Source organism: Dama dama, chromosome 11 (genome assembly GCF_033118175.1).
Source record: "Dama dama isolate Ldn47 chromosome 11, ASM3311817v1, whole genome shotgun sequence".
In the NCBI taxonomy this organism is placed as follows: Eukaryota; Metazoa; Chordata; class Mammalia; order Artiodactyla; family Cervidae; genus Dama; species Dama dama.
In genome coordinates this window covers 89,578,373-89,595,081 of record NC_083691.1, presented here as the reverse complement: position 1 = coordinate 89,595,081, position 16,709 = coordinate 89,578,373, and the positions used below count along the sequence as shown (strand labels likewise).

The following is a 16,709-nucleotide window of genomic DNA, read 5'->3' as shown; positions in this document are numbered from 1 at the left end:
CTTGGGCTCCTCCCCCACGTGGGGCCGGACGGATCCTTGGCCCAGTGCCTTATCCGGGAAAAGCATAGCGTCTTTTCAGCCTATCAGAGCTGGTGCCTCTCGCAAGCAGACGCTCCACCCGGAGGGAAAGAACGAAGGGAGCGAAAAGACAGGCATTAGTACCAATCAGAAGCTGATATCTCTGAGGGAGTGGGCGGGAACTGCTTCTCATTTAGGCCAATCACCAGCACACGTGCCCTTCTAGGTGACTGAGCGGCATCCTCTTTGGTCCAATAGACAAATGGGGCGGTGCCCAGCAACCAATGGCTTGGGTCCGGGGGCGGGGTGAGAAGCCAGTGTGCAGTACGAGGTAACCTGACGAGTGGTAGAGGCGCTCCCCCGGTTCTGTGGCTCGCGCCTTGGTACTAGGGACCGAGACTGTTCTGGCGACGGCGACCTCTGCGGCGACGGCTGAGGTTCTCGGAAGAGTAGCGGAGGACGGTCCGGAGGAGGGGCTTCTAGTTAACGCAGGTGGGCTCGCGCGCCGGGCTGCCGGAGAGAGAACCCACGGGAAGCACCGCTCTCCCGGCTCTGGGGGGCCCTGCGCCTCCCTCTGCGCTGCCCTCGGGGCTGTGAGGGGCGGCGCCTGTCTGCCCGAGCTCCTGTGGGGAGGGTAAGCCGGCAGGTCCCACGTCGCGGCCCTCGACGAGAAGGGGCGACCGCTGGGGTCAGCCCCTGGCCCTCGGGGGCGCGGGGCGGTCTGTGGTCCCTTTCTCCCCGCACCCGCGCGGTATTCCAACCCCGCCCTCAACTTCCCTGACCCCTGCCCCACCCCCCAGCCCCCTTCTAATACTCGGACTGAAGTCTCAGGCTTGCGTGTCCTTTTACTGCCCGAGTGGGTGCCACACTGCTAGGCAAAATGACCAGTGCTGCCTCCTGCGGTCCTTCTCTCGGAGGCGGGAGGGTGGAGGAGTTGCGCACTTCGCCCTTCCCCCATTCGCGGGACCCCCCACCCCAACCACCGCCCCCGCCGCCTTATTTGCGTTTCTTAATCACTCTCCGCTTCCCGCGTTATTCTAGACTTCATTGTTGATACCTCTTGAGAGTTAGGGACCTTGGTCACTTCTCTTCATCCTTCCCTTCAGCGAGTCGGCCCTTTGCTCCCTCCCATCCCCTATATTTCGTCCTCATCTCTCATAGAAACTAACATTTTCCACTTGCCCCTACCAGGCAGCTGGAAGGTGAACCCAAGAGACGCGGAATATACAGTACGGGGAGCTTTTGAAGGTTGGGGACTTTTAATCAGTTTGTTAATGGTAGCCGCTTCTTGCCCTCCTGAAAATGGCACTTGATCATTATATCCTTTATGAAATCTGCCCCATTATAGTTGTTTGGTGATCATTTTTGAAAACGCAAATGAGAAGGGTTTACTGGCAGCAAGAAAGTTTTAAATGTATTATTATTATTTTTATTCAAATAGAATTGGGTTATACTTGAAACAGCTTAACTGGGGTGTGGGAGAGTTTGCAGTGTAAGTAATGGCTTGACTACTCTACTTAGTCATAAAATATAGGACATATTTTGGCTGTATAGCACTGTGATTTGGATAATACAGTATTAATCTCTTTAAAAACAGCATTTTGTATTCCCCTTTCACAGAGAATTTGGATTCACTTTCATAATAGTTTGGGTTTCATTAGTGGTGGTTCTAGCCATATGTTTCTAGATGGTACAAACTATGTTATGCCTAAATAAAATATGCCAAGAATTTTTATGAGGAAAAAATAACCTATCATACTCAGTTTTGATTGAGACTTTAGGGTTTTGAAAATATTAATTTGGATGTTGGACGGTGAGGATTTTGTTTGAGGGGATGGAGGAAATTGAAGTATGGGGATGAGCCAGATTGGTCTTTTATCCTCTGTGCATGGGGGAAGGGAGGAAGAAAGAAAATACAGGTGTCCGAAGCCTTGTAGATTCAAACTGTGCTTAGTTTCACGACTTTACATAAATTCAAGTTATTCTTCCTAGTTCTTAGTGGGGAAATGTAAGCAGTGAGTTTAACGTTGTGTCTGCTGTGTTTTAGCCAGAATTTTACAAGCCTTTGTGAAAAATTCTTGTTGTTTTCCTTATCTTATTTGTGACACGTATCAATACTGCCTTGTATTTTACTATGGTAAAACTGTATCTTGTATGTAGAGAAGTCTAATAGAATTAAAAGGAGTCTTTAATCTGAAGAGGCAGCATTGTCTAATGGACCATATGTTTGAGCCCTGTTAATATGGAAAATCACACTGAAAAGAGGAAAATCTTAAAACTGCTCTAATAAATGCCTAGATGTCTAGAACACAGCAACAAAATTATGACAGAATTATTAGCAATCATCAAATAAAAGTCCTAGACAAATTATAAACCTATGAATTGGTTATTACACTACTGTGAGTTAGTATAAGGTGTAGTTGAAAACCAAACTTCTTTTTTGTACCATCTTTTCAGATGTATTTGTGCCTGGTAATTACTCCTTCGCAAATTTAGAACCATAACTACGATTTCTTCTAGAGACCTTGCCTTTAAGGAGCTCATAGTTTGGTGGAAGAGAGACCTGTAAACCAAGAATTAGATGTGGAAGGAGAGGTTCCATAGTGTAAGATGTGTACAGGGCATGGAGAAGCAATGTGGCATGGTGTTCTCGCCTCACGTCCTATTGCTGTAGACCTTCTGAAGTGCCTTTTCCCAAACTACCTGCTTCTTTCACATATCTGGGCTTTTCTCTGTAGGTACTGTTCTCTCTTAAAAGACTTTTCTGTACCTTCTGTGCCTGGTGAGGTCCTACTTGAAAATCTTACTGAAGCCTCACACTGCCTCCCCTCCATTCAAATAATTATTATCTGTATTTTTTGTTACCTCATTATAAATAATTAGTTGATTCTCACTATTCATGAGAATATGTAAAATCACACAGAGCACTAAATTAGTGAATCCTGAACGATTGCTCCTAGGGAAAGTATGTTCATATCTCACATAGATTTGAATCTTTTCCTAAATACAACTCAATTCTGGTAGATTCTATTTCTTTATTTTACAGAAGAGAAAATGAGGTGCAGAAGTGTTAAATGACTTACGTGAGGCCAACCCCCAATAGTGCCAGAGTTCAGATTGAAACCCTGCTCGGCTGGCTGCCCCCCCACCCCCACCCCACCCCCCTCAAGCCAGAGCTTCCTGCACTGCACTGCCCTCTACTGACCTGCGTCCTTTGTCATCCCCACAAAAGCTGAAACTAAAAGGCAGAGCACTGCCTAGTTTGACCTTATCTGGGAACATACTCAGGAATGACTCAAAATTTTTGCCTCTCTATGCATGTCCGTGAATGACTGCAAAAGCACCATCAGTGTTGATGTAGAGGTTGCAAGTAAATTTTAGCAAGTAGGCAAGTTCGCAAATAGAGGATCCACAAATAATGAGGATCCAGTGTACTTGCGAATGAGCCCTGGAATCTATTTCAGGGCAACTGTCCCTGCAACTCACTGTAGAATTATTTTTGAGAATTCATTCTCTTATTCATTTATTCAGCAAATATTTATTGAGCACTTACTGTAAGCCAAGCTCTGTTTTAGACTGTGGTGTACAAACTAGAGACTAAGGTGCTCCCTTGTAGATGCTCCGTTTGAATAACAGAGACAGACGGCTAACAGTCTGGAGCTCAGGAGAGAGGTCTAGTTTGGAATTAGAGATTAGTTTGACCAAGATAAAGCCCTGTGCGGCCCCTCCCACTTCACATCCTCTTAACATACTGATTTCCAGTACATTTCTCTTCTACTCCATGCATATACTCTGCCTTTTGAGCCTCTCTACTTGTCATTGGTTGATTTTGAGGCTGTTTACTCATATAGTTGGTGGGATATTATAGAAGGATCAGATTGATCTGGTCTTTAATTTCTGTGTTTGCCACCTACCACCTGAGTGACTTTGGTCAAGCTGTTGAACTTTTTTATTTTTTCCCATTTATTTTTATTAGTTGGAGGCTAATTACTTTACAGTATTGTAGTGGTTTTTGTCATACATTGACATGAATCAGCCATGGATTTACATGTATTCCCCGTCCCGATCCCCCCTCCCACCTCCCTCTCCACCCGATCCCTCTGGGTCTTCCCAGTGCACCAGGCCCGAGCACTTGTCTCATGCACCCAGCCTGGGCTGGTGATCTGTTTCACCCTAGATAATATACATGTTTCAATGCTGTTCTCTTGAAACATCCCACCCTCGCCTTCTCCCACAGAGTCCAAAATTCTGTTTTGTACATCTGTGTCTCTTTTTCTGTTTTGCATATAGGGTTATCGTTACCATCTTTCTAAATTCCATGTATATGCGTTAGTATACTGTATTGGTCTTTATCTTTCTGGCTTACTTCACTCTGTATAATGGGCTCCAGTTTCATCCATCTCATTAGAACTGATTCAAATGAATTATTTTTAATGGCTGAGTAATATTCCATGGTGTATATGTACCACAGCTTCCTTATCCATTCGTCTGCTGATGGGCATCTAGGTTGCTTCCATGTCCTGGCTATTATAAACAGTGCTGCGATGAACATTGGGGTGCACGTGTCTCTTTCAGATCTGGTTTCCTCAGTGTGTATGCCCAGAAGTGGTATTGCTGAGTCATATGGCAGTTCTATTTCCAGTTTTTTAAGGAATCTCCACACTGTTTTCCATAGCGGCTGTACTAGTTTGCATTCCCACCAACAGTGTAAGAGGGTTCCCTTTTCTCCACACCCTCTCCAGGACTTATTGCTTGTAGACTTTTGGATAGCAGCCATCCTGACTAAGCGTGTAATGGTACCTCATTGAGGTTTTGATTTGCATTTCTCTGATAATGAGTGATGTTGAGCATCTTTTCATGTGTTTGTTAGCCATCTGTATGTCTTCTTTGGAGAAATGTCTGTTTAGTTCTTTGGCCTATTTTTTGATTGGATCATTTACTTTTCTGGAATTGAGCTGCAGGAGTTGCTTGTATATTTTTGAGATTAATCCTTTGTCTGTTGCTTCGTTTGCTATTATTTTCTCCCAATCTGAGGGGCTGTTGAACTTTTAGAGCCTGTTTCCTGATTTCAGAAGTGGTGATCTGATGTGCTAGGCCCTTGTTGGTTGAGAGGAAGAGACACACACATATTACTTTTGATGATGAGGGTTTAATGTAACTATAATGGAATATCATCTTTGCCACCATATTGTCTGTTGGCCCTAGTGCTTTCAGTTTTAGGATAGGTTTAGAATTTAAGCTCTGAAGACCTGCTTTCTTTTGTTTTGTTCACTCAACATTTGTGTTTCCTAAGAGAGAGTATCTGATTGGATTCTTTTGTCACCTTACAAAATGGAGGACTCCTATACAGCAAAATTTTGAACCAAGCCATGTCCTAAGTGATCTTCCTCACGTTCAGCCTGTAGATTGTCCTTAGAGTTCTGAGTTTAGTCCAGGAGTTTGTAGCCAAAGAAGTAGGATTGGTTTCATGTATTATCTATGACACAGACTGTAGCATATACAGAAAGAACCCCTTGATGACAGTTTCTTCAGAAAACAACTGATTATAGAGCGGTCCTTAGAATTTCATGGACTTCTGTCCTATTAAAATACTTGCCTACCATGATCATAGACAGTGTCTAATAAAGCACCTAACAAAGGGATTGTTACATGTCAAATATTGCATAGATCTTCCTTTTGATGTTGCATTTGACGTTATTATAGTGTGGTTATTTGTTTATATGGCTGTCTTCTTTACTAGACTATTCTCCATGAGGGAGGGTTAACATCTTCATCCTTTATCCTGGGTACTTAGCTCTGTGCCTGAGGCATGGTAATAAATGCACAAATGTCTGACTTAAGGAATTCCTTAACTCTTCCTGAGAGGATGGAAGGATAGGAAAGCTTCCCAGAGAAAATACTGCTTAAGCTGGTTCTTAAAGAATGAGTAGAAAAAAAAAAAAAAAAAAGAATGAGTAGGAAGGTTTTCTAGATGAATAAAACCTTGAGGCAGCATTCCAAATAGGGACTAGCAGGTACAAAGGCACATAGATATAAAAAGATAATGAAGTTTATTATATACTCCTAGCAGATTAAAACAGCAAACGAAAACCAAAAAACTATCAGTGGGCTTGGTCGGAAGGCATGTCACAACTGAATTAACTTATGATCATACCTTCTCAGTAACAGATGCAAATTTTAGGGAGAAAGTATAATATCTTCAGGTTGTTGGCAGAGTGTCAACAGTTTAGAAATACAAATACTGACTTTTGGGAACTATTACACTGTAGTGAATTCATCATGAAGGTCATTATGTGTGTGCACTGTTCAAGGTGCTGAAAATGTAATCAAACTTACTCTCAAGAGGCTTACAAGCTACCAGGGAGACAGATAAATGATTTATTGTGTAAGTAAGGTAATAGAGATGGTAATAAAGTGCTGTCTGACCCAGGAGAAAGGAGTATTTCATAATATGAAACGCTGGAGGAAGATTTCTCAAGTGAGGTGGTATTTGAGCTGTGCCTTGGTGGGTGAAGAGTTAGGAGTGCACTAGACCAAAATTAGGGACTTTGTGAAGACAATTAGTGGTAGGAAAGACTTTAAGAATTATCCCTTTTTGCTATATCTGTTTTGGGCCTTCAGTTAATAGTTAGATATGTTCAGGCAGTGTCTGTGAGCATAAAATGTGAATAGTTATGCCACAGTAGAATTTTGTGTCAAAATAAACTGGGTTAAAGTTTTCTGAAATGCAGGGCATCTCTAAAGTCTTTATTATATTAACATCCTTTGTGAGTCATGGCTCTCCAAAAGGGCTACATTGTATTCTGCCCACCCCCACAGCATACCTAAACATCTTTTGGAACAGAATTATATGAGACAGAATTTGAGGAATGATGAATTAAAATGTATTTTTACCAAACCAAGATTTATCAGTAGTCTCTATGTCCACTGTAATGTATAATTATGTAATGTAATGTATAATATGTATACATGTATGTATGTATACATAATATGTATGCATGTAATGTATAATGTAAAATAATGTATAATTCTATAATCTCATAGATAAGAAGGAGAGACATTTGGAGAGAAAGAATACATTCTAGCCAAGTTATTATCATCTTGGTCAATGTGTCCCAAATTTTAAAAATGATTATTATATGATCACCTCCTCCCTTGAAAAGTATGGCTTGTTAATATTTTGAAATTCTATAAAGTGATCAGACACACCGTGGGAAGGTATAGAACCAGAGCAGGAGTCAGTGGTGGGGGGAGGCAGAGGCCTTCTTGGAATGGTACTCTTCCACCTTGAGAGAATGCTGCTTTTATTTTGCATTCATTTTAGGCCATATTAGACATATATTTTTCTAGTAGGGCATTTTAAGAGCATACTGAAAATCCACACCCTTTTCTGACTCTGGAATTTCAGGGGATGATTGCCAGTGTTTTCTTTTCAATAAGATTTGGTTATATGAGAATTAATTAATGATCTTGCTGCATAATTTTAGTTCATCTGTCAAATTCTGATTATGATTAACTCCCAAGGTGTTGTTAAAACTAAGGAAGCAATGATCATGTTTTTTATATGAATTTGAAGTCAAAAGATCTATGTTTGAGATTTGTCTCTGCCAACTTTCTATCTGAATGACCTTGGGAAACAACTGCCTCACCATCTGTAGCCTCTTTTTACATTTTTTTCCTTTCCCATTTTGACAAAATGAAAGTACATAGGGGTAATATAAGAATTAAATGATGCATATAAACACTTCATGAATTCTGAAGTCATATACAAATAAAAGACAGACTGAAGAAATGCATCCAGTTTAATTTTCATTAACATTTTTAGTTTTTAATTTTATTTTATAAAAATAGTACTTATTGTCCACAGTAAAATTAAAAAGTATTGATAGGGAAAAGCTACAAAGCATTTCATAGATCTACCATACTGAGACAATGGTTAACATTTTGATGGATGTATACTTTCTATGCATATTAGTGTGGGCATATGCAGTATTTAATAGTAACAGGTTTATCTTGGGTGTTTTGTTGGGGTCACTTTATTTTTCTAGGTCCCCTAAGAGTACATTTGCTTGGTCCAAGGAATTGTTAAGTCTTTTGCTACATATTGCTATGTATAATGAGAATAGGAGCTGACTTCTCTGCCTGGTGAAATGAGTCACCTTGCAGTAATTTAATATCCTGTACCACTTCAGAAGTGTCATGAAAGACACATTCAGAAATGAGCTTAATGTATTTACATAGTTATGCTTGGTATTGTTTGTAGTTGCATGAAAAGGATAACTCCAGTGTATCAACAGGAGCTAGTTAAGTAAACCTTGATACATCCAAAACCATGGAATATTGTATAGCTGTAAGAAGAATGAGGAAGAGAAAAACAAGGGTAGAATAAGAATATATATTGCTTATAATTTGCAAAAAGAAATTCTGAAATGATATATAAGAAACCAATGAAAGAAATAGAAGTGGGAATCAGATTTCACTGTATATGCCTTTACATATGCATGCGTGCTAAGCTGCTTCAGTCGTGTCTCTGTGCAACCCTGTGGACTGTAGCCCACGAGGACCCTCTGTCCATGGGATTCTCCAGGCAAGAATACTGCAGTGGGTTGCCATGCCCTCCTCTAGGGGACCTTCCCGACCCAGGGATCAAACCCATGTCTCTCATGTCTCCTTCATTGGCAGGCAGGTTCTTTATCACTAGGGCCACCTGGGAAGCCCATATATGTATAAATAAAAATTTTTTGAATCATATGTTTGTATTACCTTTTCAAAAAAATGAGTGAATAAATGAAAGAATGGATGAAATGGAGTGAAGAGAAAGAGAGGAGAAAAAAGGATCTGAGGTGCTGCCCATCTCTTTAGTATCAGGTGAATACATAGTTATTAGTATAGTGGAAAAGATTGCAAGAGAGGCCCCAGGAAAGATTTCGCAGCTTTATTTTTCTTGTTTACTCGGTTTTGTATATTTAAAAAAATATTGAAACTGCCAAATGGCAGTCCCCATTGCTTCAATAGCTGCTTTTTTTTAATATTCACTTGTGTTTTTTCATATGCATATGTATTATTTTTAATTGTATTTACATTTCTAATATTTTTAAACTTACCTAATTTTTTTTTTTTCCTGTGTCACTATAGAAGGACCTTTAAAAAAGGAAGATAGGGCAGTTTTGTTTAGTGCACATTCCCAAAGTGGTCTGAGCTACCTCAAGAGGCAGGAAATTCAAGCCCTCTAGTTTATACGGCACATACATACATTAGAAAATATAAGAATAAGAAAAGAACATTTGTCCCTGATTATAAAAACCACACTTTTTAAAGTAATAATTCAGAATGCAAAATAAAAGGAAAAATATCTTTAATTTTGCCACCCAAAACATTCTATTTTTTGATTTTGGACCTTTTTATGCATATAAACCTTTCCAAAAATAGAATTATAATATCTATTTTTCTTTAATTGTTGAGATGCTGAGGTAGAGTTTTTTTGTTTTTTTTTTTTTTCCTATTTCTTAGTTTTAGACCATCCTTGCATTTCTGGGCTGAACCCTATTTGATCATAACTTTTTTGTTTTGCTTTATTTTTAAATAATTTGGTTTTATTTGATCCTGTTTTATTTGAAATTATATGTTTGTAGCGTGGAAAATGTTTTAAAAATATTGTCTCTAAAAGTATATTTAAGACATTCTTAACTTACGGAACACAAATAGCATTAAATTTTCCAAATAACATAAATAAGGCTGAGTTCATCAAAAGATATGTGAATATTGTTAGGGCTCCAACCTCATAACACATTTAAATTAATTTTCAAAAAAAATTAATTAATTTTCAGTGAAGTCTGCTAGTTTGAAAATTAACAAGTTTTTCACATACTAACTCACTGTTCCCTGGTTGTTCAATCTAGAGCCCATGACATTTCTTAGTTAAAATAGTTCTGGCATACTTATGGAGTTAGTTTTTGTTTTTGTTTTTTAATTTTAATGGAGTACAGTTGCTTTAAAATGTTGTTTTAGTTTCTCCTGTACAATAAGGGGAAATCAGCTATACATATACATATATCCCCTCTTATTTGGGTTTCCTTCCCATTTAGGTCACACAAAGCATTGAGTAGAGTTCCCTGTGCTTACAGTAGGTTATCCTTAGTTATCTATTTTATACATGTGTGTGCATGCTAAGTTGCTTCGGCTGAGTCCCGCTATTTGCGACCCTATGGACTGTGGCCTGCCAGGCTCCTCTGTCCATGGGATCCTCCAGGCTTGCAGTGGGCTGTCATGCCCTCCTCCAGGGGATCTTCTCAATTCAGGGATCAAACCTGCATCTCTTGAGTCTCCTGCATTGGCAGGCGAGTTCTGTACCAATAGCACCACCTGGGAAGTGCACTTTATACATAGTAGTGTATATATGTCCATCCCAATCTATCATTTTATCCCACTCTCCTTCCGTCCTTGGTATCCATAAGTGAAAGTCGCTCAGTCATGTCCAGCTCTTTGCGACCCCATGGACTATACAGTCCATAGAATTCTCCAGGCCAGAATACTGAAGTGGGAAGCCATTCCCTTCTCCAGGGGATCTTCCCAACCCAGGGATCAAACCCATGTCTCCTGCATTGCAAGCAGATTCTTTACCAGTTAAGCCACAAGGGAAGCCCAAGAATAATGGAGTGTAGCCTATCCCTTCTCCAGCAGATCTTCCCAACCCAGGAATCAAACTGGGGTCTCCTGCATTGCAGGCAGATTCTTTACCAGCTAAGCTACTAGGGAAGCCCTTGGTATCCTTAGGTTTGTTCTTATAGCATGGAAATTGATCTGTGATTTTCTTTTGTGTTATTTTTGTTCTGTTTAATGTGTTGAGCTACCTGTATACTGTGGGCTTCCCAGACGGCTCTAGTGGTAAAGAACCTGCCTGCCAATGCAGCAAACATAAGAGACACAGGTTCCATCCCTGGATCGGGAAGATCCCCTGGAGAAGGAAATGGAAGCCCTTTCCAGGATTCTTGCCTGGAGAATCCCATGGACAGAGGAGCCTGGCAGGCTGTGGCCCATAGCGTCACACAAAGTCAGACACAACTGAAGCAACTTGGCACGCACAAACCTGTGTACTAATCATCAGAAGGTTCTCTTCATTTGTTTGTGTTCTGAACCAGTTCATGGGGATTACCTGCTTTTTGAAAGTATACTTTGTGGACTGTAGACTGGTCTTGCCCATCCTTTAGAATGCATTAAAATCAGGGAAAGTGAGGTTTTAATAGGGCTTCCCAAGTGGCGCTGGTGGTAAAGAACACACCTGCTAATGCAGGAGACTTAAGAGACGCAGGTTTGATCTCTGGATCAGAAAGATCCCCTGGAGGAGGGCAACCCACTGTGGTGTTCTTGCCTGGAGAATCCCATGGACAGAGGAACCTGGCAGGCTACAGTCCACAGTATCGCACAGAATTTGACACGACTGAAGCAACTTAGCACGCGTGTATGAGATTTTAGTATAGTGTAAACAGGAGCAGAAAAGAGTGTAATTATTTGAGAGTTTGCTTTTGATAGTGGCGTTCTCAGTGTCCATTACCTAGGCTTGTGCTGAGGTTGCACTCACCATCTGAGAGTTTACCAGATGTAACTGTCTACATATACTAAATGTGCATACCAGGGCTTTTCAGTCACCATTGAAAGCAAGGTCATGCAGTAAAATTCTACCTAGCTAGAAGCTTTTGAAGAATGGAGAATTCTGGTTTAATTCTATTAACTTGGAAAGTATAAAGGTGAAAGAAGTCCTAAACTTGAACTCCCTGTTGAATGCAATGGAGTTCTAATAGCAAATAATTCCACTTTTCTTCTTTAGTAAGTTTGATATCTTCAGACCTAGTTGATGTTTTGTTACAGAATCACTATAAGTATATGAGGCACATATTCTGAAGATCTTTTTTTAGAACTTGGATGTAAGAGGATGTAAATGTATTGCGTGAAATCAGACTGGATGAGAACTGATGCCTGTTAAGCATCTATTTCAAACTAAATCTCTGCTTGCAGCTTGTTTTGTTATCTGACTTGTTAACTTGAGGGTGGGAGTTGTGAGGAAAGTATGTCTTAATTGGATGTCTTTATTCCATGTCAAGATAGAGTATACAGTACCCCTGGCTTTGGACATATAGAAGGAAACCCGTTTTTCTACTTGCTGTAAACCAGTGGTGCTTCAGAGTCACATTGCTGGGCCCCACCCAGAGTTTCTGATTCCACAGGTCTAGGCTGGGGCCTGGTAGTTTGCATTTCTAACACGTTCCCAGGTGATACTGATGCTGCTGGACCAGGGACTAAATTTTGAGAACCATTGCTGTATACTAATTTCTATAAATTCTAGAAATCTGGTTCTAGAAGAAAGCTGAATTTAGTCTGGGAGTGTAACAAGTGAGGAGGTTATGGAGCAGATCATGAAAGACTCAACTGTTGCTGCTAAGCATAGTGTCTGAGTTCAGGTAATGAGCAGTATATAGGGATATGACATAATTCTTGTTTCATGATTGGAAATCCTAGCCAAATATCAAGTGAGAAATTTTATTTCATTTGCAAAAAGCTTAGAGACCAGGGGATTCTGGTCAAATAGGATTAAGTGATTAATCCTGTAAGAATGGGGGTTATGTCTCTTCTGTATTCTCCACTTAACATTTAGCCTTGCTTTAGAAGGGCTGATGTTTGTTTTAACTGGGAAAGTGCTTTGAGTGCTTATTAAAATGAAAGTTTTGTGTGTTTTTAAAGATATTAGCTATATTTATTCTTAAAATTTTTTAAACAGTCATTTAAGAGAATAAGAAAAACTATTTTTGAAAAAGAAAACTCACTGGAATTATTTTATATGTTGGAGAATATCATCTGCTTCATAAAACATCAGGCAAAAAAAAAAAAACAGAAAAAAAAAAACCATCAGGCATCTTATGGATTTTTTAAGTGGTTAGGCATTACATTGTTTGAGGTGATACTAGTAATTCTCATAATCCTTCTGAAGATAAAAAATGAAGGCCAAAATCATAGACCTGGCATAGAAGCTGGGTGCAGAAGACAGCTATGAAGGAATACACAAATATATGCACACATCTACACACACACATACGTACATATATGAAATATATATATTTTTAAATTATGGTTATTTTAGCTAAAGACAAAGATACTTGTTCTGAATTTAGGCATCAACTCTGGAAGCCACACCTTTTCCTGAAGGAGTTTTGCTTCAACAAGTTTTTCTCACTTGTCTGCTACCTCGTTTCTGTTGTTCCACTGCTGACGCCCGTAGCTGTCAAGTTGACCAGCTGGTCCCTCATTGACTGCTGGAGGAATAACTGGTATTGCAGACAGTGGGTGGGACAGACTCCCTGCTGGGAAACATGCTCGTTTTCCTCCCACCCCCACAGAGGAGGATTAGGAGGAGGAAAAGGAGAGGAGAACTATATCCTAGAGGTCAGGCCCCTGCTTCTGAAGCTCGTGGCACAACCACTGGCTTTCTAACGTACGGTGTGTTTGTGGGCCCCACCCAGAGACCTGAATCTTGGTCTGATAGAATGGAGCCTGGGGGCTGCATTTTTAACAACTTCCTGAAGAAATCTTTTGTAGCCAGATGGACTCATGCCTCAGGCTGTACCAGTGCTGGTCCTAGGTGAATTTTCACCAGCAGTGATAAAGGGCTTCCCAGCTGGCGCTAGTGGTAAAGAACCCACCTCCCAATGCAGGAGACATAGAGATGCGGGTCCTATCCCTGAGTCGGGAAGCTCCCCTGAAGGAGGGCATGGCAACCCGCTAGAATATTCTTGCCTGGAGAATCCCATGGACAGAGGAGCCTGGCGGGCTACAGTCCATGGGGTCGCATAGAGATACACACGACTGATGCAACTCAGCAGTCAGGCAGGTGGTAAGATAAAGTTAGGACCACATAGTGTTTTTATTCAATACAAAGAATTAGAAGTTTTTGCATTAAATTAAGACCTTTTTATATTTTGTGGTGTTTAAAATATCCTTTTATACAATTATGTTGATAAGGATGTTTTCTGGGCTTCCCTCGTAGCTCAGTTGGTAAAGAATCCGCCTGCAATGCAGGAGACCCTGGTTCAATTCCTGGGTCGGGAAGATCTGCTGGAGAAGCGATAGGCTACCCACTCCAGTATTCTTAGGCTTCCCTGTGCTCAGCTGGTGAAGAATCCACCTACAGTGTGGGAGACCTGGGTTGGGAAGATCCCCTGGAGAAGGGAAAAGCCACCCACTCCAGTATTCTGGCCTGGAGAATTCCATGGACTCTATAGTCCATGGGGTCGCAAAGAGTCGGACACAACTGAGCGACTTTCACTTTCACTTTTCAAGGATGTTTTCTATCACCCTTATTTAGTTAAAACAAGTTATAATCTTATGTTGTCCTCGAAATACTTGTAAAAATTGATTGGTCTGTGAAATCCTAAAGATTGAGTATCTCTTATCTACTCATTCTTTTTAAGTTGCTTTTTAAATTTTTTTTATTTTTTATTTTTTTAAGTCGCTTTTAAATACTTTGAAATACAGCTTCATAGAGGGTCCTAAATCTTTGGTTAGATAAATTTTGGAATTTAGAATTTTTCATATTTTAGAGATGCTTTCTCTGTATGTTATGTAATGCTTCAGGGGGGGTCTGGCGTAGAACCCGTAGTCACACACATTAATGTTTCTGAGGAAAGCAAGAGTATTCACTGTCAGTAAATTAAATGAAGGCTATATATAGCTTCACATCAGTTCAGGCCAAGTTTTACTGTCAACTGAGTTTTGACGTGAAACATATGGAAATCTTTTAGCTTTTAGAGTTTTGTGGATTTTGGAGTTGTGCATGGAGTAGGATGGACGTATTTGGGGTCTGCTTTCTCAACCTCAGAGTGCTGGCAAGCTTCAAATTAAATGGAGCTGAGTGTGCTTATGGTAGGGAATAATTTATTCTGATTTAACACACTGGTGTGTGATGTGACCTCATTTGCATTTTCCTTCCATAGACTAGTCCTTTTGTTGAGGGGCATTTTTCTTCAACCTGGTTCCCCCAACTCCCATTTGCAATCTTTGAGAAAAATCAGTTTTATATCTGAGCCATCTGGAACTAAAGTGAGAAGTGTGAGAGTGTAGAGTAGTGGCTAAGAGTGTGGGCTTTGGGCACAGAAAGACATGTTTAAGCCCCAATTCTGGCACTCACTAGATTGCACCTTACTTGAAAACTAATCTCTGAATGTTGGAGATTTCATCTGAAAAACCAGACCATCTATCTCAACAGGATTGCTGTAGAGATTAAGAGAGAATGTTAGTGAAGTACGTAGAAGAGCTTTTGTTTTATTCTCATCTTTTCCTGCTGGTATCTGGGTAGCTAATGTGCTTCCCTCTGTGTAGCTGGATTGTCGTGTGGTGCCCTCTCTTTCCCTTAGAGGTTCTGGGTTGCTGCACTTTCCCAATTCATGACCTGCTTCTGTTCCATTCTTGTTCTTAGTCATCAAATCCTGCCTCAGCAATGATTTCCACACCAAAACCCCTACAAACTCCTAAGCGTTATATGGACCTAGTAGTTTTACAAAAAATTAAATGTCTTCGGGTAGAGTCCACATTATGCAGTATGAGGCCTTTCACTATCTGAAGTGTACCACTCATTTTTTTCATCTTTACCTTACTCCAGCACTGTGTTCCCACTAACCAGGGAAGTCTTTCACTTTCTCCCATGAAACAGTTCTCTTACTCTGGCCTCTCAAGGACTCACCTTCTACAGCAAATTAATTTTAAAGGAGTTTCTCCCACCCTAAATGATACCTTTCCTAAAAAGATTCCTAGTGAATACAGTTTTCTTAACCTGATTACACGTGCATTTCAACTGCTTAGCTCCTTTTTCCCTGCTATGATGTGGAAAACAATTCTTTTTTTCTAGAAATGTATCAAATAAAATGAGTATGTGGTCCTTTTTGGTGATATTTGTTGAGATTCATGTTATGGATTTCTTCCAGTTTAGGTAATCCTCTCTGGTAAGACTCTGCAGCTAGTGAAAAGAATGTTATAGCCACCTGGTGTTTTTAAATGCTAAAATAGTAAACAAGAACATGTAAAATATTTTCAAAGAATAGAATTAGGAGGTTTTTTTCCCTCTCAGGAGTAAGTTAACCTGTAAAAACAGATTCCTGAGTGATACTGTCATTCACTGGCTATGCGGAATAATTGTTAACACTCAGTGAAGAATACTCAGCCCATGTCCAGGCCCCTGAAAGCATGGAGATCCCTCCTAAGATGTGAAATTTAGAATATAGCATTCTAGAAATGGTAGTTTGTCAACAGATTGTTTATTAAAGACTTGGTGGGCACATAAAAGCATGCTAGAAAGTGTAAAGGGGCTTCTCTGGTAGCTCAAGAGGGTAAAGAATCTGTCTGCCATGCAGGAGACCCAGGTTCGATCCCTAGGTTGGGAGGATCCCCTGGAGAACATCATGGCAACCTGCTGCAGTATCCTTGCCTAGAGAATCCCATGGACAGAGGGGCCTGGTAGGCCCCATAGAGTCACAAAGAGTCAGACACAACTGAGTGACTAACACACATACAGAAAGTGTAAAAGACTTGATTCTTGTCCTCAGGAAACTTCCAAGGTTATAAATAGACCATTCCCAAAATAAATAGCAAGTAATTATCAATCGAGTATATGTGTAATCAGTTGTAAAATAGGGATGGAGGTGGGGGAG

The 16,709-nt window shown here is 40.4% G+C and overlaps 1 protein-coding gene across 1 annotated transcript in view; it reads left to right on the top strand.

The window, feature by feature from the left end:
* The first annotated feature begins 330 nt into the window (after nucleotides 1-330).
* Nucleotides 331-16,709, top strand: part of PAIP2B (poly(A) binding protein interacting protein 2B) — a 40,262-nt gene continuing 23,883 nt past the window's right edge. The window contains exon 1 of the mRNA XM_061155670.1: nucleotides 331-510. The gene's annotated coding sequence lies outside the window, so the exon portion shown is untranslated. The remainder of the gene's footprint in view (nucleotides 511-16,709) is intronic.